Source organism: Pinus tabuliformis, chromosome 7 (assembly GCF_031772625.1).
Source record: "Pinus tabuliformis cultivar Carrire ecotype Pingquan chromosome 7, CPIR1, whole genome shotgun sequence".
Lineage (NCBI taxonomy): Eukaryota > Viridiplantae > Streptophyta > Pinopsida > Pinales > Pinaceae > Pinus > Pinus tabuliformis.
In genome coordinates, this window is record NC_142293.1 from 13,603,391 (window position 1) to 13,629,274 (window position 25,884).

At 38.0% G+C, this 25,884-nt stretch overlaps 1 long non-coding RNA gene across 1 annotated transcript in view; it reads right to left on the reverse strand.

Moving 5' to 3' along the window:
• Nucleotides 1-670: 670 nt before the first annotated feature.
• Nucleotides 671-25,884, reverse strand: part of LOC149244895 (uncharacterized) — a 44,097-nt gene continuing 18,883 nt past the window's right edge. Inside the window, exon 2 of the long non-coding RNA XR_016266493.1 lies at nt 671-1,070. This is a non-coding gene — a long non-coding RNA (uncharacterized LOC149244895). The remainder of the gene's footprint in view (nt 1,071-25,884) is intronic.

Below are 25,884 nucleotides of genomic sequence, written 5' to 3' on the forward strand. Positions count from 1 at the left end.
CATGGAACACCTAAGATGGCATGACGCAAGTTTACAAAGTTAACAAGCTAGACAGGGATATCAAAGAAATATCCTGAAGGAGGATCTTAAGGATCAGTTTGAGCTCATGCTTAGTCACTTTATTTTTCATAGGGATATTCTGGAGCCTACCATGTCCAGATCCATGATTTATCTTGAGGAATACAAGGTTTAATGGCCAGAGATTGTGAAAATAGATGTGTGTGTGTTGAGAGAGTAAGAAAATATCCCAAAGGTACAAGCATTCAACAAGAAGTATTCAAGATATTTCCATCATTTTAAATTTGATTCATTGATGCCCAATACCAACTGTTTTGATTTTTCAAAGTGCATGAATCCCTAGGATAATATAAATCCACAGTATCAAATATTGAACTTCGATGCATACCATAAAGCCAAATTATCTGCCCGTGATTAGACATTCCATAAAAACAAGCTTCCAATTTTGAAAAAAACTAGCTTTAGACTTCCTGATAAATGAACTGGTAAAAAAGGATTGGTTGCTGTCCTACTGTCTTAACTGGCTTTGAGCAAGAAAATCAGATTATATACAAATTAAGCTCTACGCCTCAAAGATACCCTGCCTGGTAAGACAAAATGTAACATCAATGTAACTGCAGAGGTCACAGAATTGTAGACCATAGAGAACCGGTGTTCTTGCAATGCCCAAAAGCTACTGACACAAACACATAAGCAGTCGGACATGGCTAGCAATATCTTCATTCGGATAAAACAAAACGTAAATGCCCTATAAAATAAAATCTGCCAATCATGAAACTCTGCTAAAGCTTTTTGCTACGAATGATCCAATATCAGAGATATTTAATAGTGCACACCAATATGTGAAGAGCAGCCACATCTTTTCCCAATTTTTTATCAACAATCTATAGCTTCTACACTTCCATTTCACAGCTGTATTTTCATAAGCACAAATGCAAATCCCTTCTGCTTGTTGAAAATGTTACGATGTTGCCTTTGGACCATGAATTGCTCAACCATGTCCAAATATAATTGCATGCTAAAAAGAAAACAGTTCAATTGAAGCACTTAACCTGGCACACATCAGATGAAATTAGTAAACATGGATCAAAGTTAAACCTCATATACACTAACAAATAAAAAATACCTTCTACAAGGAGACCTGTATTTAGAGCCAGAAATAACAGCAGATAAGATAAATTTATTGATGCTCAACAAAAGACCAAGAAGTAGATCATTGGGACTGCTGAGTACAATAGTGCTAATACACAGTGGGAGCACAGAAAGCAACTCCTAAATAAATCAATATGCCGAAGCATTTAGTAGACCATCTCTGCTAAAATTTCCTTGACCAAAAATCTTATATTAGACCAATTTTATCAAAATTTTCCACCATTGTCTCATACTTTTAATTAGATAATTTTTTGCCTAGTCTTGGACCAGCAGAAAAACTTGACTTCTACAAGCGCTTCTCTGGAATTCTGTTAGAGGGACAAAACTCCCTATTCCACAATTACGATTTTGACCCCAAGTGTAAAACTAAGCTATGATAAAAAATAAAAAAAAATTATTCTAATTATAGAGGAAAATGGAAGGTTTGAGGGAAAAAATATATACATAGGGGATTGCACAACCTAAATGTTTTGATTGAAAACGCAAATAACTATTGGCAATCTGCTGCGGATGAAAGGATCCACATGGAGTGTATACCAACGAGGTTCATGACACAGGCATGCAAACTTCTAGTCTACAAGTTGTTTTTAATTATGTGAGCATTTAATTAAATTAGGGTGGCAACATACTTCTGCTATCTGCACCTCCTGCGCTGTATAGCCACGGCTCTAGTTGAAGATAGCTCATCCTACCACTGCATTTCCGAGTAAGACATGACACAAGCAATGGATATAGTGGCTAGGTTTCCTTCTATCGATTGTAAATTGTATTAATTTCAAAACTAAAGCAGTAATGTAGAAATAACATGTTCTTCAAATATGTCATTCATATAAAGAAAGATAGAATCAACACACAAAATTAAGTAATTAACTGATAGAAAAAATTTAGAATTCACTTCTCATTACTCTCTGAATCTAATGTACGTCAGGTCATGTTCCTTAAAGCAGCGCATCTACATTCCAGATTAATTTTAAAAAAATGCAAGCTTCACAGATTGTTTCACAGCAGCAAACATTCTAAAATAGAGCAAGACCTTCACTCAGAGCGCTGGCAGCTCAAAATTCTCAGTTAGAATACTCAGGAGAGGCATCTAATTCATTTCTTACAAAAGCCATTCAGCATTAAACAAATCCCTTCTGCTTACAAATTCAACATTGCCATACAAATTCTGCGACTTGACATACCTACAACACCCATTGCTACAACTTCCCGAAGAAGAGAAACTAAATGGGTAAAGTCAGAATGCATTAAAAGACAGACAATTGATTCAATCTACCAGGAAACTCTAGCAAAGAGATGGGGAGTTTAGCAGATGTCTGTGTCACTGGAAATGATATGGATAGGCACCATTTCTACAAAAACTGACTCCTGAAATGGGATGGAAGGAAAATGGTTATCTAGAACAGACGTTCCATTTCTATCCATTCGAAAACAGCCTGAAGATTTTCTATCCATTTTACGAACATTTCTCTGCTGAGAAACAGCCAAGAAGCAAGCAGTTTCTATCAATAAAAGGTCATTTATTGGCCGTTTCTCAATTATTTCTTAGGTCTTTTACTGCCCCATAGTGAGGCTTTAAAAAGCCTTTACATAAAATTTACAAAAAGAAACAAATCTAAACCCTTAGAAAATAATAAAAAGGGAGTATGCTCACGTATCCTTCACTTTGAATTCAATTACAAGTCCACTAGATCTGGTCTTATGTAATGGCTTATCATTATGTACTTCTAATTGTTAGAAAATTGGAAAGGTAGAAAGATTTTCTTATGTTGATAATTACTTGTGATATCTTTGAATTCTTATTAACTTTCTTATGTTGTTCTTTTATCTTTGTTTCATCAATCAATTATCAAAATCAAAACACGAAGATCGAAGACACCAGATGTAGGCACATTGCTGCGGCGAAAACCACTATATGGGGAAAAACCCAATCAAACACTTCCACTAGCAAATCTGTCAGGCCAGGTAGTAACTCTCCAAAGGCAGAAAAAACTGATTGGTGTGTTTATTCCATAGGTATGTTATTGTTTTATACATTAGGAGTGATTGTTCAGTTCATCTTCCGATGACTCTTCACATTCCTGATTTATTTATTTTACAAATTCCCCAATCATGAAGATTAGGTGTCAACATTCCCCCCCTTAATCTGAAGGGATGTTGGTGAGTCCAAGCATCATTCTGAATCGTTCAAGCTTTTCCTTTCCAAGTGCTTTGGTGAAGATGTCTGCAATTTGCTCATTTGTGGAAAAATGACGGAGATGGATTGTTTTGGCCTCAACATGATGTCGAATCAGATGATATTTAGTATTGATATGCTTTGTTCGATCATGGAACTGTGGATTCTTGGCCAACTTTATTGCAAAGGTGTTATCAATCATGAGTGGAGTTGATTGTACTTGTTTTACCTGCAAATCTTCAAGAATTTTCCTGAGCCACACAATTTCTTTCGTTGCTTCAGCTGTTGCCACGTATTCTGCTTCAGTTGTGGAATCTGTTGGAACTTATTGTTTGCGTGATCTCCAGGAGACAGCTCCTGCCAAGACTCATAGCATATCCTGAAGTAGATACCCCAGTTTCTTTGTCTCCATCGAAGTCTGAATTAGAGTATCCAATCAAGCTGAAGTCGTCCACCTGTGTATACTTGATTCCAAGGTCTTGAGTTCCCTTCAAGTACCTTAGAACTCTTTTTGCAGCAGACCAATGTCCCTCACAAGGCTTTTGCATGAACCTGGAGAGGATTCCAACAGTAAATGAAATGTCTGGTTTGGTAGTAGTGAGGTAGATGAAACTTCCTACAAGCTGTCTATACTTTGTTGCATCCTCAAATTCCTTTCCTTCAATAGATGTGATCTTTAAGTTTTGTTCCATTGGAGTAGAAAGAGGATTGCACTCTGTCATGCCAAATCTGTTTAACAAATCTCCAATGTGTTTCTTTTGAGAAAGAAATATGGATTTTGGATGTTGGGTTACTTCAATGCCAAGATAGTAATGAACATAGCCCAAATCAGTCATTTCAAAACTTTTCCCTAATTCCTTCTTTATGGATGCAATGTAGCTTTCATTGTTCCCTGTCATTAAAAGATCATCTACATATACCACAAGATACACAACTGTTTTGCCAACTTTCTTGACAAATAAAGTTGCATCATCAAGATCAAAATGATTGAAGTTGAGTTTCAGAAGATGCTCAATTAGTTTTTCATACCAGGCTCGCGGTGCTTGTTTGAGGCCATACAAGGACTTCACAAGTTTGCATACTTTATGTTCATGTCCTTTCACAGCAAATCCTTCAGGCTGGGACATAAAAACATTCTCTTTTAGATCTCCATTCAAGAATGCAGTTTTTACATCCATTTGATGGACTTTCCAACCGTTCTGAGCAGCTAGTGCAAAGAGTGTCCAGATGGTGGCCCATTTTGCTGTGGGGGCAAAAGTTTCCTCATAATCGACCCCTTCCTTCTGTGCAAAGCCTTTTGCCACAAGCCTAGCTTTGTGCTTGTCAAGTGAGCCATCATCTTTGTATTTGTTCTTGTAGACCCACTTGCAACCAATTGGTTTGGTTCCAAATGGAGGATCAACCAGCTTCCAAGTGCCATTTTTTACGAGGGCATCATACTCCTTTTTCATCGCTTCTTTCCATTCATCATGAGAAGCAGCTTCTTTGAAGGAAGTTGGTTCAAAATCTGTAGACAAGTTCAATTCACAATCATAAGTAACATCCATATCAACAGGTGAATTAGAGTCATCTACATCACCTCCATTTTGTCGGTTTGAATTTCTGGTTCCTGTTTTTCCAATTTCATCAGGATGAACACTTTCAAGTGTCTTTGTCAGCCACTTTGGGGGACCTTTCTGAGATGGTCCAGGCTTCTCTGTTGATTGAGTCTCCCAATTCTATCAATTACATCACTTAAAGCATCATCCGTTGTTAGAGTTTCATGCAGGGGAGATTGTTCTTCAGAAGAAGATTCCACATGTTGATCTAGTATAGGAATCCCCCCTTCAAGATGTGGAATCTGATTATCAAATTCTTGAAATGATTTCGTTTTTGCGAATCTATCCAAGCGATCAAGTTGCCGCTCAACAACATTGTCAGATTTGGATGATTCAAGAAAAATGACATCTCTAGATACAACAAACTTTTTATTTACTTCATCATAGAGGCGGTATGCTTTAGAGGTGTTTGAATACCCCAGGAAGATACACTTACGACTTCTAGCACCAAGTTTGTTTCTATGTACATTTGGTATCAAAGCATAACAGGTGGAACCAAAGATCCTGAGATGTTTTACCGAAGGAACATGTCCATACCACAATTCATAAGGAGTCTTGTTTCTTATAGCATTAGATGGACATCTATTCTTTATATATGCAGCGCATAGAACAACATCAGCCCAAAACATTATCTTTACATTTTTTAATAAAAGCATGGATCGTACCATATTCAAAATTGTTCTATTCATTCTTTCTGCTACACCATTTTGTTGGGGATTATAAGGTACAGTTGTTTGATGTTTGATCCCATGTTGGTGAAGATAGTTTTCAAATTCATTTGATGTATATTCTTTTCCATTATCAGTGCGAATAGACCCAATATGAGATTGTGCGTCATTTTCAATCCATTTATGAAAATTCTTGAATGTTTGAAAAGCATTAGATTTGTTCTTCAATAAATAAACCCAACACATTCTGGTGTAATCATCAATAAATGTCATGATATATTTATTTCCATTTGCAGAAGGAACAGGCATTGGACCACATAAATCCGAATGAATGAGTTCAAGCTTCCTATGTGCTCTTGAATGTGAATCATGAAAAGACTGTTTGCTATGCTTTCCTAGAATGCAAGCATCACATTTCTTATGTTTCCTAGGAGTTGTACGAAAACCAGCAACACCATTTTTCTTCAATAAGCAGAGACTGTCATAGTTTAAATGTCCAAATCTAGCATGCCATAATAAACTTGATGGAAGTGTACCTTCTTCATGATGAGAAATATATGAGAAATGTTGTGCATGAGCAGAGGTTCCTTGCAGTTTGAGAAGTCTTTCTTCTTCTATTCCCCTAATGACAAGTGAGTGGTCATATGCTTTTCTTACCTCAAGCTTGCCATCAAACATATGAATGGAATGACCTTGCTGGCGGATGTGGACCAAGGACAGCAAGTTTCTCTTGAGCTGTGGGAGATATAGAACATGATCCAGAAGAAAGTCTGGAAGACCAGGCAATTTAAGCCTAATTGTGCCAAGCCCTGATGGCTTGATTTTTGACTGATCTGCAAAGTATACTGCTCCATCAACATTGTCAGTGAAATCTTCAAAAAAAAAATTCCTATGAGTCATATGACAGGTTGCTCCTGAATCAAGCAACCAATCATTTTTCGAAGAAGCAAGTGAAGCATTAAACAAATCTTCCTTTACTCCAATGTTACATTGTGCCTCAATATAGTGAGCGGATTCAGGTGCTTTACCTTTGTCTGTATCATCAGTTTTACCTTTCTGCTGGTTTCTTTTCTGCTCAATTTTGTCCCATGTAGCTTGCATGTAGAAGCATCATGTCCATTTCGTTTACAGCGAATGCAATGTAGATCTGCTTTTTCTCCTTGAGAATGTCTGCCCCCCCTGCCTCTGAAGTATCTTCCTCTTCCTCTTCGTCCACCTCTTCCTCTTGTAGAATCTTGAGCAGGATGCTTTTCCTTATGAGCAAGGCAAACAGTCTCTTCAGAAGATTCAGGGACTGTCTTCTTTCCAAAGGCTTTCTCTCTTTCAGCAAACTTTTTCACAAGAGAGTCAAAGGTTATATCTTTAAGATTTCCATTTGCTTGTAAAGACTCAAGATAATTGGAGTAAGTAGGATAGAGTGCCTTGAGAAAAGCAATAAGAGGGATATCCAGCTCAACCTTAGTGGATTTGATATCATGCATTATGGATTTTACTTCAGATGCAAGAGCAAGAGGATCATTATTTTTCAGTTCAAGAGTGAAGAGTTTAATCATGAGCTGAACAACTTCAAGTGCAGAATGTGAGTCATAGAGTTCTTTGAGCTTTTGTAAAGCTTCAAAGGCAGTTGAATATGATGAAATATGGCGACTTACTTCTTCATTTACAGATGTTGCGATTAATGCATATGCTTTGATGTTCTTGTTATCCCAAATGACGAGTTCTTTGTCTGATGTAGGCTGTACTAGGTCATTGTCTCCTTCTCCGACACACACTCCCTTCCACAACTCATTGAAGATGAGGGTGTGTTTTATCATCCGGGACCATTCAGGATAGTTCTCCTTGCCAGTGAGAACTATTCCTACCATAGAGATGATTGAATGCATTCTGTAAAAAAAATATTTCTGCTGAAAAAAAAAATTCATTACGTTACAGCCTTATGCACTATATTTTCTTCAAATCCCTCTAATGTTTGATAGAAGCATCAGCATTTCATTGTACATATCACTTCAATATATCACTTTAATGCCTTTTTTTTTACCATTCAAATGATAAAAAAAATGTGCAATACTACTATGTTTTGAATGATATATAAAACGCGCAATACCACAAATGCTTTGATATATAAACCACTTTGACAACAGTGCAATACTTTGAATGATATATAAACGCTTTGAATGATATAAACTACGTAATACCATGAATTCAACAAACGTTTTGAATGATATACACTGCGCAATACCATGAATTCAACAAACGTTTTGAATGATATACACTACGCAATACCATGAATTCAACAAACGTTTTGAATGATATACACTGCACAATACTTTGACTCAACTGCGCAACACTATGAACTCAACTGCGCAACACTATACCAAAACCGCCATCATAAATATAAACTAGAATTAAAATCACGCTCTTGTCATTTATCGGCATTCTCAAGCTTAAGGGACACATTAGACCTCCTCGCAGAAGACAAATGCGAAGCCTTTTCATGCGGAGTCTCTGCCTCGTCGAGGGCTAAAGTCTACTTGGCAAGTATGCAGCCCATTTGTACACGAAAAGGAGCTCCAATCACGCAGACGAAACCTTAAATCCCGCTGCCATTTCCAACCAAAGCTTAAGTTTCTTTGAAAACTCAATCATTTCCTACTACTGCATAATTTATCAAAAACTGTAACTTAAAGTCCACTGTAGAGCTTAAATTACATGCTATATTCGAGCATTTCCTATTGTGTCCAGATCATGTTACACATGTAATTAAAGTTCAAGCAACAACCAACTACCGTCTCACAAGCCAACGCTCAACGTAACAAGCACTGAGCCGAAGGGAGGAGTCCACAAATGGAAATGAAAATGCGGCTCAAAAAAATGTTGCAATCTTGGATTCCAGCAACAGCCATATAGGCGAAACTTCTAAAAAATCAAAGTACTTGACAAAAAAAAACTTTCCAACTGGTAAGAGGATGAAAACCCTGAATCAGGCAGCGTTCAACGTTCAACAATTGATGAAAACCCTGGATCATGCAGCGTTCAACGATGGATGAAGACCCTGGATCATGCAGCGTTCAACGATGGATGAAGACCCTGGATCATGCAGCGTTCAACAGTCCAGCTGCGCATGGAATCTCTCAGAACGGTGAGAGTGTTAGGTGAGAGAACGTTAACAACCATGAGCGTTGGGTCCAACGCATCTCTGGGCAGCGACAGAGGCAGAGCAGTGCAGTGCATCATCATTTCTGGGCAGCGACAGAGGCAGAGCAGTGCAGTGCAACATCATTTCAGGACAGTGGCAGAGATGAAGGGAGTTACGACTATTCTTAGGACTGGCTCTGATACCATGTCAGGCCAGGTAGTAACTCTCCAAAGGCAGAAAAAACTGATTGGTGTGCTTATTCCATAGGTATGTTATTGTTTTATACATTAGGAGTGATTGTTCTGTTCATCTTCCGATGACTGTTCACATTCCTGATTTATTTATTTTACAAATTCCCCAATCATGAAGATTAGGTGTCAACAAAATCCAAGTTGAGACAGACCAATACCTTACACCCAAAGACCTTCCTCCTCGACCAAGTCAACCTTCCAATATGGTTCAGCACACTTTAGTAGTCTCTTCTTGTCCAGCAGCTTCAACCTAGCAACAATCTAGAAATTCAACTTCCCAGCTACAAAACTTCGACCCCCATCTACAGAATTTCGACCTAGCAACAGCACTGTTGTTTCGGCCCTCCAGCAGCTTTAGTTCCTTCGCACGTGTGAGATAAGAGAGAGAAAATTTTGACTTTCTTAGATAGATAGTGTCCTCCTCCTTCGCTAGCCTTTTCCTTCTTCCTTCTTGAATTTCACATTTTTTCTGGCATGGAAGATTTAGATCGAACTTGATGAGTGAGAGTATCAAATGAGGTCGAGTTGCTGCCTTCATATAGGTGTTTCTGCCCCTCAGGTAGGCCGACTTGTCTAGTTTGAGGCCGACTTGGTGGAGGAAGCCTAGAAGACCTAATTTACATTAAAATAAATTTCTTTCTTGATAAATAAAGCCCAAGAAGGGTCTTTTACATTATGACATGGACAAGAATACTTAAACCATAGAAGCCTGAAGCAACAATGCTCAATAATGAATAGAAACATGTGTATATTTTATTAATAAAACTCAATGATGATCAAAAATGAATGAGGGCTCTGACTTAAATATAGCCCAAGAGCCATTACATGAGGGGTCATGATCTTTGATAGTGCCCCTTAGTTTTAGAAATATTAAGTTTATTAAATTTTACATAACATTGCCTTCCCCTCAAAATAATGCTTTGTCCTCAAACCACAGATAATGAAGGATGTTGCTGACGAAATGCTTTTGTCTCCCGGGAAGCTTCTTCTTCTGGTACGTCTTTCCACTTAATCGGTTATTCTTTGATTACTCGTGATCGCAACTTCTTTTCCTTGGTGGAGATGATACCTTCTAGTTCTAAAATGATCCCCCCTTTGTCATCTAAAGTCAGAAATGTAGTTTGTGTTGATTGGTGTTTGCCAAGTGCCCTTTAAAGGCGAGATACATGGAAAACATTGTGAACAGGACTGTTATCAGGAAGGCTTAAACCGTATGCTACTTGGCTGATCTTTTTGTTAATCTAGTATGGTCCATAGAATTTTGGTGACAATTTGTTTTTTCCTTTCCATTTTAATGATAATTTCTTGTAAGGTTGAAGTTTAACAAATACCCATTCTCCATCTTCAAATTCTCTCTTTGCTCTGTTTCGGTCAGTCTATTGCTTCACACAATTTCTTGCATTATTTAGATTTTCTTTTAGTGTTTGGATGACCTTTTGGGTCTTTTCTAACTGATCTTTAACTGTTGGAAGTTTTGTCTCGACAATGGCAAGATCCTTCCATTTAGGGGGTTCGTAATCGTACAAAGCTTGAAATGGAGTCATTTTCATTGAAGTGTGGTAAGTAGAATTGTACCACCATTCGGTGAGATGTAACCATTGAGCCCATTTATTTTGTTTGTTTGTTGCCTAACAATGTAGGTAGGCTTCTAAAAATTTGTTTACAACTTCTGTTTGGCCATTTGTTTGAGGATAGTATGCTAAACTCATGTTGAGGTAGGTTCCTATATGATTGAAAAAATCCTTCCAAAAATTACCCTTGAATTTGGCGTCTCTATCGCTAACAATGACCTTGGGAAACCCATGTAATTTGTAGACATTTTTGCAAAATATCTCGGCGATTTGTTTTGCTGAGTCTGAATTTTTCATTCCAATGAAGTGTGCATACTTGGTGAGTCTGTCGACTACTACGAGAATTTTATCCTTACCATCAAGCATAGGTAACCCTTTGATAAAGTCCATTGATACTTCCTCCCATTTTTTATTAGGAATATTCAAGGGATGGAGTAGGCCAGGGCTCTTAACGCTTTCACTTTTATTCCTTTGGCACTGATCACATTCTGCTACATAATTTTGAATGTCATTACTCATTCCCTTCCAGAAAAACGATTGACGTGCATTGTAGTAGGTTTTAAAGAACCCTACATGTCTAGTTGAAAACGAGTCATGGGATTCCTTGAGGACCTTGGACTTAAATTTAGAGTTAGGGCTTAGGTAAATTCTTCCCTTATCCCACAGAATATCAGTTTTCCATTCGAATATAGGATTTTGTGTAGGATTATTGATTATAGCACATGTTTCTAGGTCTTTTTCATATTCACTTTGAATTTCATTAAGCCATTCTAGGATTATAGCTAAGACTGCAAACAAGGATATTTCTTCATATTTTTTGGAGAGAGCATTTGCCACTACATTGTCTTTTCCCCCTTTTATGTCAAAAGAAACAATTTTTTCAATCCATTTTTGTTGTTCTTAGGAGAGTGTTTTATGTTGGAGGAAGTAATGGAGACTGTTATGGTCTGTTCATATGGAGAACTTACTTCCCAAAAGATATTGTCTCCACTTGGCTAAGGCGTGCATAATGGCGAGCATTTCTTTGTTGTATGTGTTGTCGCACAGATTGTCTAGGCAGCGCGACAATGCTCAGACTGTGCGCTGTCATCCTGATCTCCGATCTCTCCATTTAAACCATCTCCCGAGGCTAAGGGGGGTAGACCCTATGGGATAAAGGAAGACCAACTGTCGACCAGTTGGGTTAGGAGACACAGCAAGGCAATTTAGCACCTGATTGATTTTAGAAATTAATGTACCAGCGCCTTATGGAGTTAATGATTAAATGATTATTTATTAAATGTTGCAGAAACATGAACCTTGTAAAACAATCATTTATCATCAAATAACCCAAGCAAAAATTAATTTTACCAAATGCAAGATAATCAATAAATGTGCAATGCCTTAACAATATTCCAGCAATTAAAATTCAAAAGATTAAATGCTTTAAATAACCATGCAATTTTAAATGCTAATCAGTTACCACTTTCATATAGCTAATCTTCAAATAAACATTTAAGCATGTTTAACTATATAAAAATGATAAATATAAATCCCACATCAAAATTTAGCCTTAGCGGAAAAGATACACCAAAATTGTAAATATGACAAATTCTTAAGCCAAGACTAACTCTGACAAAATATTTCAAATTTTTTTTTTTCTTTCTAAAACAAAGAAAATAAAAATAAAACTTAAACTAAACCAAAAAAACTAAGGATTAAAACTTTTTTTTAATGCTTTTTGGAACTTTTTAATTTTTATGATTTTTTGATATTATTTTTAAAATCAAACTTTAAAAATTAAATCTAAATTTAAAGAAATCTAAATTTAAATAAATCTAAATTTAAAACTAAAACAAAAATTTAATAAATCTAAAACTAAAATGAGCTAAAGACAATATTAAACAAAACCTTAAAAAAAATTGGAAATTTTTTTTTTTTATAACCAAAAGATATAAAAGTAAACTAAACTAAACTATATTTAAAACTAAAACTAAAAATTTTAATTCTAACTTAAACGAAACCTAAAAAGAAGAAATATGCTACCCTAAACAATCTATGAAATCGAAAAAAAGCTAACCTCAACTCATACGACTACCAAAATCGAATTTTCATTTCTGTTTTGGAGTATTTGCAGGCAGGACGGCGGCAGGGTTTACGCAGGTGGGTTGAAGAAAAACGAGGCAGCGACGGCATGAGGCAGCTACGAAGGAAGGCGATGATGACTGTGTGGTCTATCAGAAATGGCTGCGGAAGATTGGAGCGGGCTATACGCTGAGGCTGGCAGGAGAGGGACGTGAGAAATGGCAGAGAAAAATGTCTGCACAGAATAATAGCCGGTGAGTTTGTTGCAGCGGATGAGGGAGGGTATGCATGCGGCGGTGACAGAGCTGCGAATTGGAGCGTGGAGCAAAGGAAAAATAGACGCAATGAGCCAAAAAAAAATATTTTTTTTATTTTTAAATTTTGTTTGCAGGTTTTGGAGAAGTATAGAACCCTGCGTGCAAAGGAAGGGAGAACGCAACTGCGTGAGGATGGGAGATAAATCTCTTGGGCGTGGAGAATAGATGGACGCAACAATAGGAGAAAGCCACACAAATATGTTGGCAACAGACAGCGTATCAGGTTTGGAACCAGGCAGAGAATGAATCGATGGAAACAACAGCAAGGAAAGATGCGATGAGTGATAGTTGCTGACAAAGATGGTTGAGCGGACAGCGAGAGGATCACAGCGATATATACGGCTGCGTGAGACTTGGCAGCAATCCAAGAGCTGTGATAAACACACAAAAAATAATAATAATAATAATAATAATTGAAAATTTTTTTTTAGTAAAATGAAACCCTGAGCAGTAAACAGCTCTGATAAACCCTCAAATTCCCTCAAAAAATTTGAAAATCCGTTGAAGATTATCCCTGCAAAAATGATGTTGAGGCCAGATCTTACCCTCCAGGGCCTAGATCTGGCTTCAGGACAAGATTATATCCTCAGCTCCAAAACCTGTCACAACAAAAGCAAAAATACCCAGAAATAATATATGCAAGGATTAAAACTAAAACCCTACAAATCAATTACAATATTTACAGATTTACGACTCTAAGCAGCCAGATTTGTCAATAATCCACAGAAATATTTTCAGAATTTTAGATTTACTATGAGATACTTCAGAAAACCTCTCATGCATTCAAAAGATAAATTTAAATGACAAAACCAGGATCAAAATTGCTGGGCTCTTCAAAAATTTCTTCTCAGGAGTTGGCTGGTTCAGTGGAGAACTTCCCCAAACGCCCGTTGATCTTCAAAATCTAGATTTTCCTACACAGCTCACTTCAACTATCAATAAAGAGGGAAAAAACAGTAGTAAAATCCAAATTCAATGGAGATACCTGCCATTATTTTCAGAAATTCTATTACCATTCAAACCCTAATGAGTAAACAAGATACCTGTGTTCAACATCACTTTTCATCAAGCTATTACCAATGGCTGAAATTAAATTTATGCAGAAAAATGAAACATCTTACAGTGTTTCAGAAGAGTAACACCAGCAAGATTTCAACCCCAAAGTCTTTCTTTATTGCACAAGAAAAAGATTACAAGAGAGTTTTCTTCAGCACAAGACTCACAGATCGAATGGTCTCAAATGACCCCTAACACCCTATTTAAAGGAAAAATTCCCAACGGCTAATTCGAGTGATCCATGTCAAACTAATCTCGATCATCGATGAGGATCAAAATCCCTTTTAATCTCATCCATCGAAATTTTAAATGCATTTTAATATATTAAAAAATTAAAACTTTGCATTTATTTTCTCAAAAATTTGACTTATTATTATTTTATTAATTTTCTATTTTTTTTTTATTTTTTTTTTATTTTTATCGGACCCTCAAACTTAGCCTTTGGAAAAATCACCTAGGACCTAGGACTTATGAAGGGATAAAACATTTTCTAACCCTCAAGACACTTTACATCATGACTTCTACAATTTTACATCTCAAGGGGGAAACCCATTTGACATAGACCTTCATAGACCACCCAGCTCTGCGACACAAACATAATCTAGCAGATCAAGCAATTTGTAATAACCTAACCAAATAATTAGGATTATTTCCAAGTTACTTTTACATAGACTCGAAGCACACTAGGATTCCCCTAAGATTCTAATGACAAAATCCATTCCGGCTTTGGGGTTAGGCTAAAAGAAAACTTTGCCGATCATGGATCAGTGAGACAAAAAACCTTCCGGAACGTAAATTATCACTAGAAAATTAAGTTTGCCTAGGCAATACATACATGACACAGATCTGCTAAAGTTATTTATAAATTTACACTTGCAGACTAGGTTTACAAAACAATATGATCAGGTTGATGATGATAGTCGAATGGCACAGATACGTCGATCAAGCGCTATCCCTTTTGAAAAAAAGGGGGTGTACTGCTATGGGTAGTTGACACATACTGGTCAACATCTGGCTCTGCTTGGGGACACATTGTTGCATTGTAGGAATGTGAGAATCCAGATTCCACATCCATGCAACACACAACAAAATATAAGTAGCGTCCATCCAAAAAATCATCATATAACATTAAGCACATGAAAGATATAAGCTCTTCATTTATTAACTATCTAGCAACAAGAAAAGTAAATCTAATCCTAAAACAAAAATAAAATGCTGAAATGACAAGGAGTAAGGTTAGAAATACAATATAGAAGATGCCCCATGGCATCAGATATCATCTTTGAAGAACAGCTTGAGCATTTGGCCATTTGCAGGTAAATCAAGTGGTTCGTGAGTTTGGTCCAACTATATCTCGAATGATGTACAGTCCCAACCACAAACTGTCAAACTTCTTATGTTTTCCTGGTTTTTCATTCTTGCGATCCCAAAGAAGTACCATATCTCCAACCTGCAAAGATCTAGATCGAGAGGATTTATCAAAGCTTTTCTTAATGTTAGATTGATTTTTACATATAGAATCAAAAGCTATCCTACGAGCTTCATCTAACTCCACAATCTGATCTATCCTATTTTGAACAACATCTTTATTAGTGGAGAAATGTTGAAGGATCTGATAAGCTGGTAATTTCAGGTGCACAGGTAAGGCTACATCAAAGCCATAAACTAATTCAAAGGGAGATTTACCAGTAGCTTTCTTTTTAGTGATCCTATTTGCCCATAAAGCATTCTTGATTTTGCTATCCCATGATCTCTTATTATCTCCTACTATCTTCTTGGTAATGGTTATGAGATTCTTGTTACTTGATTCAGTCAGACCATTACCCTGAGGATAGTAATTTGATGAATGAAATAAGACAATGCCATACTTGAAATAGAAAGACGAAAACTCTGAGGAACTAAAAGCTTTGGCATTGTCAGTGGTGATCTTAGCAGGGACACCAAATCTAGTAATGATATTATTTTCAATGAAATCCATAATAACCTTTTCAATGGCATTCTTAGCAAGAATGGATTCAACCCATTTAGTGAAATAATGAATAGCAGTCAAAATCCATGAGTAGCCATTGCTAGAATTTTCATGGAACTTCCCGATGAAGTCCAGACCCCAATGCTGAAAAGGTGCCTCTACAATGACAGGTTGTTGGGGCAGGGCAGCAAGCTTCTGTTTCCCAGTGAACAGTTGACAAGCTTGACAACTTCTAACAAACCTATGAACATCAGAAAAAATTGAAGGCCAATAATAACCAGCTCTCAGAATTTTGTGGGCGACAGTTCTAGCAGCATAATGACCACCACAAAATCTTGAATGAAACTCAAAAACTAATTTATTGGACTCAATTTCATCAACACACCTAAGCACTCTGCCCTCAGGATTTCTCCATCCAGGGCCATCCTTCATGAGGCAATACTTAGTGGCTTTTAATCTAAGAGCCCTTCTCTTATGAGCAACTAAATGGTTAGGACATGTACGATTCATCAAGTAATAAACAATGTCCTTGTACAACTCATGCTCTCCCAATCTTTGCAACTCAGGTGAAGATAGATCACTAAGACAAAACAAACCAAGAGTCCTTTCATTACCTTCGGTCAACATTTGAGCCAAGCCTTGGCCTTTGACTAGCTTGGTGGGTCTGATCTCCAAATCATATTCTTGTATTTTAGTAACCCACCTAGCGCGAGTCCCTATGCAATCACTTTGAGTTAATATATCTTTAACAACAGAATGTGGGACGAAAGCAATGATCTTAGAATAACCCACATAAGTTTTGAAATGCTTAAGAGACTTGACTAGGGGATAGGCTTGCTTTTCCATGGTATTGTACTTTAATTCAAAATTTTGAAGTGCTCTACTCATGAAAGCAATAGGATGTCCTTGACCATCTTTATTCTTTTGTAATAGGACACCAGCAATGGTATCTTCAGAAGCGAAAGAAAAAAATCATGAAATCCTTGGAATAATCAGGACTAACTAAGACAGGGGCTCTTGCAATAGCGCATTTGATTTCCTGAAAAGCCTTTTTGCCATCTCCTTGCCAAACAAATTTTACATCTTTCTTTAGAAGACTTTGAATAGGCTTAGTTACTTCTGCGTAATTTGGAATAAACCTTCTAAGAAAATTTGTTTTTCCAAGGAAGGAGTAAATGGATTTAAGATTATGAGAAAGATAAATCTTTTGGATTGCTTCAATTCTTTCAGGATCAATCTTGATTCCATCTTTAGAAATGGTATGGCCAAGTAATTTCCCTTCGGTTACTCCAAAAACAAACTTAGCTGGATTCAAAAAAATCCCGTATTCTCTACATCTATCGAAAACCTGCCTAAGATGATTTATATGACTGATACCATCTTTAGAAAATACAGTAAGATCATCTTGGTAAATTTCATTAAATTTCTCGATTAACCCCTTGAAGGCATCATCCATAGCCCTTTGAAATGTAGCCCCAATGTTGGTTAATCCAAACGGCATTCTAATGTATTCAAAAGTACCCCTTGGTGTGGTGAATGTGGTAATGTGATGATCTTCCTTTTTAACCCATACTTGATTATACCCAGAAAAACCATCTAGCAATGACATCATTCCAGAACCGGTTACTCTTTGCAACAAAGTCTCCATGTTTGGCAAAGGGTAATTATCTTTCTTACATGCTAGATTAAGATTTCAAAAATCGACACAAAGCCTTATCGTACCGTTCTTTTTCTTAACAATCACTAGATTGGAACACCATCTTGAATGCTTTGTTTGAGCGATAATTCCTGCCGCAAGCATTTTTGAAAGCTCTTTCTAAACCAAGGGGCTAACTTAGGATTAATCTGCCTAAGTTTCTAGTGAAAGGGTTTAGCATTTTCATCTTTTAAGGGGATAATATGTTCCATGACATCTTCCCTATAGCCTTTTAATTCATCATAAGAAAATGCTAAAACAGCTCGATATTCGTGAAGTAAATTAGTTAACTTTTTTTTCCTCTACACTAGTACCTTTACCAATTTTAAAAATCTTTGGGTTCGCAGGAGTACCAATGTTTATCTCGAGGTATTCGCCAGGTCCATTTTATTTTCCTCTCTCAACTTCGTGGCATCACGACGATCAAAGTGTTGCTCTAAGGCAACCACATTCCTAGGAGTAGGATTTATGATATGCTCATGATTACCAGATCCATCCTCCTCATAATCTATCTGAAAATCTTCAAAATCATCCAGACTATCAAGAAAATGAATCACTTGCTTTTCATCATCAAAGACTTGCCAATGCTCTGAGTTATCTGGAACAGACAGTCTAAATATAACTTCCATTTTGATCTTATCCTTAATTAGCTCATCAGATAACTGGAAGGTAGTAGCAACTACGGCAAGTTCATCCGCCAAACTATTATGCTCTCTTGGGATGGCTTCAAGGTCAAGGGCATCAAAGTGTTCCATAGTATCCCATACAGCATTTCGATAATTCCTTAATCTTTGATTTTTACATGTGAACTTATTTTTAAGCTGCATGATAATTAAATCAGAATCCCCCTTAATGCTAAGCAACTTAATTCTCAAAGATTTTGCCAATTCAAGACCCAACAGTAAAGCCTCATATTCAACGACATTGTTGGTTGCTTCAAACTCCAATCGATAGGCAAACTTGAAAATGTGACCAAGGGGAGATTTAAGCACTATCCCTACACCTTTACCATGCCTAGACGATGCACCATCAAAATACATGTACCAAACTTTATCATTGAGATCCTTAATCTTATCATCAGGAGGAATTATGAAATTAGACATGATAGCGTAATTCCCAATGTCAGATTGTTCTTTAATTATCTCGTTGTGAGGTCTCTTAGGATCTTCAACATGGAATTTTCTTTCGGGCTCTCTATTAAGTCTTACAAAACCATCACCTCTAGGAGAAGGAATCATAGCATATGACCAATTCATTTGAATACTTCCTCCTAGATCAGAGGCCCACTTTCTGGATAAAAGCATACCCCAGGCATCAGGCACATCAACAACAACAATATCCATAACAATCATGATGTCTGGGTAAACTGATAGATGAACTTGTAAATCTTTGATCAAACCATGCACTTCAATCTTTTTAGAATCCATGGCACATATATTATAGTAGGGTCTAGAAACTCTTAAGTTAAGCTGTTCCATGACCCTTTTAGTCATGACACAAGCTGATGCACCAGAATCCAACATGCAATTATTCAATTTATATCCATTAACCAACAAGGTGATAAAGAAAGGCTGGTGATCTTTGTTATCCGAATCTAAACTTTGCAAATATATGGGAGCATCGTGATAGTCAACTTCTTGGGTCTTCTGTTGAGAAATATTTACTTGAGGACCCTAAATAGCTTTTAGTAACTTATCTCTTTGGGAAGGGATTTTAGCAATCTCGGAGACAGGAACCCAGATTTTCGCATTGTTAAACCAACTTCCCAAATCGACATCTAATCCAGAGTTTAAATCAGGGTTAAAAGTTCGAGGGGGAATTTGATTCCCACTCTGATCTTTATCCCTTCTCTGATAGGTTAAACCTTTATCTCTAGCAATTTCCATGATTTGCTCTGGAGAGGGTTTTTCACCATATAACTTAGCCAAAATGTCATCTTCATTTTCAAGGTTATTTATACTAAAAGCTGACGAGGGATTCATAATGTCACGACTATTTTCCTTGACCTCCATCCAATCATCCATAGACAAAGGAAACTTGTTACCCACTACATTTATTTGATCACCTACCCCAAACATTCCATTATCTAAAATTCTTCTAACGATGGGACAAGTGGCCTCTTCATGAAGAGCATCACAAACCCGACAGTAAGGCGAAACATTATCGACCAAATTACTAAGCGGATTAGGAGGTATATGCTCACTAGATTGACCCTTCTTTTACCAATTGTTATTTCTATTATTATTATTTCAAAGCTGTAAATTTTGCGTTCGAGCTCTTTCCATTTAGTCCAACCTATTCTGCAAAGTAGCTATCTCCTTAATATGATTAATTTCCACGCTTTCGATCTTTTGGAGCAATTTCTGAACAAGCTCGCTATCAGGCTCTTGAACCTCTTTTCCTTTAGGTTCTTTTAGTTCGTAGCAGCCCTATCGAAACCTGGGATCTCAGACTTCCCAGATGCTGCCTTGTCCTTTTCAAGCTCTATTGCTAAGGCTTGGCAATCCCTATAATCATTAAGTTTAGCACGTCTCAACTCATAAGAGGTCTCAGGGCTAAAGGCGTCAATGTAAAAATCTCAAAGAGATTTGTTGATAGATTTATAATCTTGAGGTAATTCTTTAATAATATCATTAAACCTTTTGTTAAATTCTTCAACGATTTCATTCTCTCTCTTTTTTATTATGCTAATAGCTTTCACGAGGTGTCTTCCTTCTCTCTTATCTCCATACTTTTCCTTAAAGGCAGTAATGATCGATTGTAAGGAATTAAATGAATTCTGAGGCTTTTCTGAAAACCAGTCATGAGCATCGCCTTCCAAGGTTAGAATAAAAAGAGTCATTCTAACATCTTCATGATCGAAATCAGCAGACCTTGCGTACTTAGCCATCCATATACTAAAAGCTTTCAGATGTGAATTAGCACTAATCGCGTTATTTCCATGAAAGCTAGGCAACTTATCTATCCCAAGTGTTGGAAGATCATTGGGATAACCTTGAATGTTAGAAAAATCGCAAGGGGCATATATATCCATGATGTCGTGCCCAACCAGGCTAGTAAAAAGCAAGCGGATATCAGAGAGGGCTTCTTGTCCGAGGTTAACAAGAAGTGTACGAGAAGAGAGTTTGTGTAATCATACCCTAAGAGCCCTTTCAGGATCAGGAGCAAGATTGCACAAACTGCTTGGATGTCTTCTAGTATACACTCTTGCAGATGATATATGAAGTGGAGTAGCCACCCGGACAGGAAGTGAAACACGGAAAAGCTCGAAAGGAGAGAGCTAAAAACGAGACGAATGTTGAAAGAACCAAGGACAGAAAAAACTCTATCCCCGGCAACAGCGCCAAAAAATGTTGTCGCATAGAATGTTTGGGCAATGCGACAACGCTCAGATCGGGGGCTGTCACCCTGTTCCCCGATCTCTCCGTTTAAGCCATCTCCCGAGGCTAAGGGGGGTAGACCCTATGGGATAAAGGAAGACCAACTGTCGACCAGTTGGGTTAGGAGACACAGCAAGGCAATTTAGCACCTGATTGATTTTAGAAATTAATGTACCAGCGCCTTATGGAGTTAATGATTAAATGATTATTTATTAAATGTTGCAGAAACATGAACCTTGTAAAACAATTATTTATCATCAAATAACCCAAGCAAAGATTCATTTTACCAAATGCAAGAATCAATAAATGCGCAATGCCTTAACAATATTCCAGCAATTAAAATTCAAAAGATTAAATGCTTTAAATAACCATGCAATTTTAAATGCTAATCAGTTACCACTTTCATATAGCTAATCTTCAAATAAACATTTAAGCATGTTTAACTATATAAAAATGATAAATATAAATCCCACATCAAAATTTTAGCCTTAGCAGAAAAGATACACCAAAATTGTAAATATGACAAATTCTTGAGCCAAGACTAAATCAGACAAAATATTTCAAAATTTTTTATTTTTTTTCTAAAACAAAAGAAAATAAAAATAAAACTTAAACTAAACCAAAAAAACTAAGGATTAAAACTTTTTTTAATGCTTTTTAGGACATTTTATTTTTTATGATTTTTTGATATTATTTTTAAAATCAAACTTTAAAAATTAAATCTAAATTTAAAAAAATCTAAATCTATAACTAAAACAAAAATTTAATAAATCTAAAACTAAAATGAGCTAACGACAATATTAAACAAAACCTAAAAAAAATTGGAAATTTCTTTCTTTTTTTTTATAACCAAAAGATATAAAAGTACTAAACTAAACTATATTTAAAACTAAAACTAAAAATTTTAATTCACTAAAACAAAACCTAAAAAAAGAAATACGCTACCCTAAACAATCTATGAAATCCAAAAAAAGCTAACCTCAACTCATACGACTACCAAAATCGAATTTTCATTTCTGTTTTGGAGTATTTGCAGGCAAGACGGCAGCAGGGTTTACGCAGGTGGGTTGAAGAAAAACGAGGCAGCGATGGCACGAGGTAGCTACGAAGGAAGGCGATGGTGACTGTGTGGTCTATCAGAAATGGCTGCGGAAGATTGGAGCGGGCTATACGTTGAGGTTGGCAGGTGAGGGGCTTGAGAAATGACAGAGAAAAATGTCTGCGCAGAATAGTAGCCAGTGAGTTTGTTGCAGCAGATGAGGGAGGGTATGAGTGCGGCCGTGGCTGCGGATTGGAGCATGGAGCAAAGGAAAAATAGACGCAATGAGCCAAAAAAAATTATTTTTTTATTTTTAAATTTCGTTTGCAGGTTTTGGAGAACTGTAGAAGCCTACGTGCAGTGGAAGGGAGAATGCAGCTGCGTGAGGATGGGAGATAAATCTCTTGGGCGTGGAGAATAGATGGACGCAGCAATAAAAGAAAGCCACACAAATATGTTGGCAGCGGACAGCATATCAAGTTTGGAACCAGGCAGAGAATGAATCGATGGAGATGGCAGCAAGGAAAGATGCGATGAGTGATAGCTGCTGAGAAAGATGGCTGAGCGGACAGCGAGAGGATCACAACTGTATATATCGCTGCATCAGACTTGGCAGCAATCCAGGAGCTGTGAAAAAACAACAAAAATAAATAAATAAAAATAATAATAATAATAATAAATTAATCTTTGATAACTTACGGGCCTGCGACTGCGCCTGAGAGACTGCGACTGCGACTGCGCCTGAGCGCCCTACAATCAACCTGCGCGAGCTAGCTACAGCAGATCGGCCCTGTCCGTCCTCAGCCTCCTGATCCTGTGACTTGCATGCAGAGAATAGGCCGATCTATGGACCCTGCCGGGTGCTGATCCTCCAGCCCCTGGGGTTTGATTCAATGGAGGGGTTGGGCTCTCCTTCGCTCCCCCCGCCTCCTCCTCCGAGATCGCCAGCTGAGGCCTTCTCCCAGCTCCTGGCTGGCCTTCCAAAGAAGAGAACATCCAATGCAGCGAAGTTCGTCAAAAAATTAGATGAAATCCCGGAGATTTCTCTTCCTCCAGAAACCCCGATCCAAGTTGCACTGTCGTTAGCTGAACGGGCCCTCATCGGCCAGTTTACAGGGCTATGGCCGTCTCCAAAGTCCACCGAGAGCTGGGTCAATAAGAACTGGGCGCCGCTAATCAAAGAAAATGTCACCTCATACTTTCTGGGGAGAGGATTTTTCCTCTTCGAATTTACATCAAAGGAAGATAAGGAACTGATCTTCCAAAACGGCCCCTACTTCATGGGTCCTCAGGGTCTGTACCTAAACAACTGGACTCCGACTTTGATCCGATAGTTGATGTACCAAAAGCAGTCCCGGTATGGGTCAGGCTCCCAAACCTCCCGGTTCACTGTTGGAATTGGGACTCACTGAGTCATATCGGGAACGCCCTGGGGAAATTCATAGACCGAGCAAATAACAAGGATCAATATGACTGTGCCAGGATCTGCATTGAGGTTGACCTAGAAGTGGGATTACCAGTGGCCATCACTCTAAAGGTCGGAAGTTGGACGCATCTACAGAAACTAGATTATGAACAACTACCTTTCAAATGCCCGACATGTCATGTTTATGGACATTTCGCCAGAGACTGCCCTAACAACAAAGAAACGGTGCAAGGGAGGGAGGAAGGATGGAACCAGGTCAAGAGATCCAAAGCTCAATCTAAAAACCAGAAATCGGGAGGCCCTACCGGCAAAGCGACTCATCAATCTACCACCCATCAGATACCGACCAAGACTGTGCATGCAAATAAATTTGACCCTCTGAGTTCGCAAACAGAGGGCACCCAGGAGATCGAGCTCCAAAAAGAGACAGAAATGGTTCAGGAGACCGAGGTCCACAAATCAGCTCCACCAGAAAAAGGTACCCCCTCAACCTCCTCTAAAGGAGCTGTAGATCCCAACAACAAGAATCCAGAAGCGGCAGAAGAAGAACATGAATCTGAAGAATCAGAAAAGGAAGGAGAAATAGGAGTCCCAATCCTCAGTAAGAAGATCTACAAGAGGACGGAAAACGGACAGAGAAAAAAGGGAGCAGGAGACCTACAAAGAAAAACTACAGGGCAGCCAACCAACCTTGGAAAAACCGCTGGCACCAAAGTCAAAGACGCTGAAAAATCAGATCCAAGGCTCCAAGGGAGCCCACCAGAAACACAAATAATAAAGATCATCTCCTGGAACTGTAGAGGTATGGGGAGCAAAGTTAAGGAAGAAGCTATCAGAAGTCTAATCAGGGCCGAAGACCCAGACATACTTTTTGTCCAGGAGACAAAGCTGGAAGACATTGTCTTCCTCCAGTCAAGCAAGAAAATCTTGTATAAAAGTGAAGCAAGAGCCATCTCTGCCCGGGGGGCCTCGGGAGGAATTGGCACTGTTTGGAATATGAGTAAATTTGCAGTCCAATTTGAGGCTAGAAATACCCATTGGTTACTGCTGAAAATGCAAAATCTAGTCACCAAGGAAACCTTCTGTCTATTCAATGTTTACTCTCCAATTAATATTGGGGATAAAAAGAACTGTTGGGACTCCATAAGACAACAAGCAGATCTGGCAAACATGGAGAATATAATAATAGCCGGAGATCTCAACCTCACCCTTCATTCCTCCGAAAAAAGGGGAGGCAGCATAGTACGAGATCCAGCTAGGGAATGGGTGGAGGACATCTTGCAGGACTGGGACATGCTGGATATCAAGCCCTCTTCCGGTAAGTACTCTTGGTCTAATAAAAGATTAGGCCCTGGCCATATTGCTGACAGGCTAGATACATTCTTTATTCAAAGCTCCTTTTTGCTGCTAGGATTAGAACCAAGAATGCACATTCTGCCTAATAGCACTTCGAACCATAAGCCAATTAAGCTAGAGCTTCTAGCCCATCTGGATCTGTGCCCTATCCCTTTTCGTTTTAGCCCGCTTTGGATTAAGGAACCAGGCTTCATGCAAATTGTCAAAGATAGTTGGAATCAGTCGGTCAAAGGCTCGCCTTTCTATGTATGGGAAGAAAAGCTCAGGAGGGTAAAAGGAGCTCTTAAAAGATGGGCCAAAACTCTGTCCAATCTGCCCATAGATAGAAAATCCTTGAAAACCTTGCTTGACTCCCACCAAAAGAGCATGGAGAAGGATGCAATCACTAAGGAAGTGATGGATCAGGAAACTCAACTGCAGCAGCGATACCACAAGGCTTGCCTTGCTGAAGAAGAATACTGGAGACTGAAATCCCGCAATCTCCGGCTCAAAGCTGGGGATAGGAACACTGCCTTTTTTCACAAACAAACCCAGGTGAGGAAATGTTTCAACATTATCTCAGAGATCAAAGAAGAGAATGACATCTATAAAGATTTTGAATACATGAAATCTGCTTTTTCACACTTCCAAAGTTTGTATAGTGAGGACAAGGATCATAATCAAAATACAGATTTGCTAGATGTGGTACCCTCAGTAATATCTCAGCAAACAAAGGAAAAGCTTGAGGCTAAAATCACCAAAGAGGAAGTGGAAAAGGCTCTTTTTGACATGGACCCGGATAAGGCCCTGGGGCCGGATGGCTTCTCAGCTAGATTTCTCCAAGTATGTTGGTCGATCATAGAAAAGGACTTGCTCAAAATGGTTCAAAAATTTCATAATACCCAAAAAATAGGAGGTAGCACAAATTCTGCCTTCTTAGCCCTCATCCCAAAGGAAAAAGGGGCCAACACCTTTAATAGATTTCTTCCGATCTCCCTATGTAACACCGGATACAAAATAATCACCAAAATA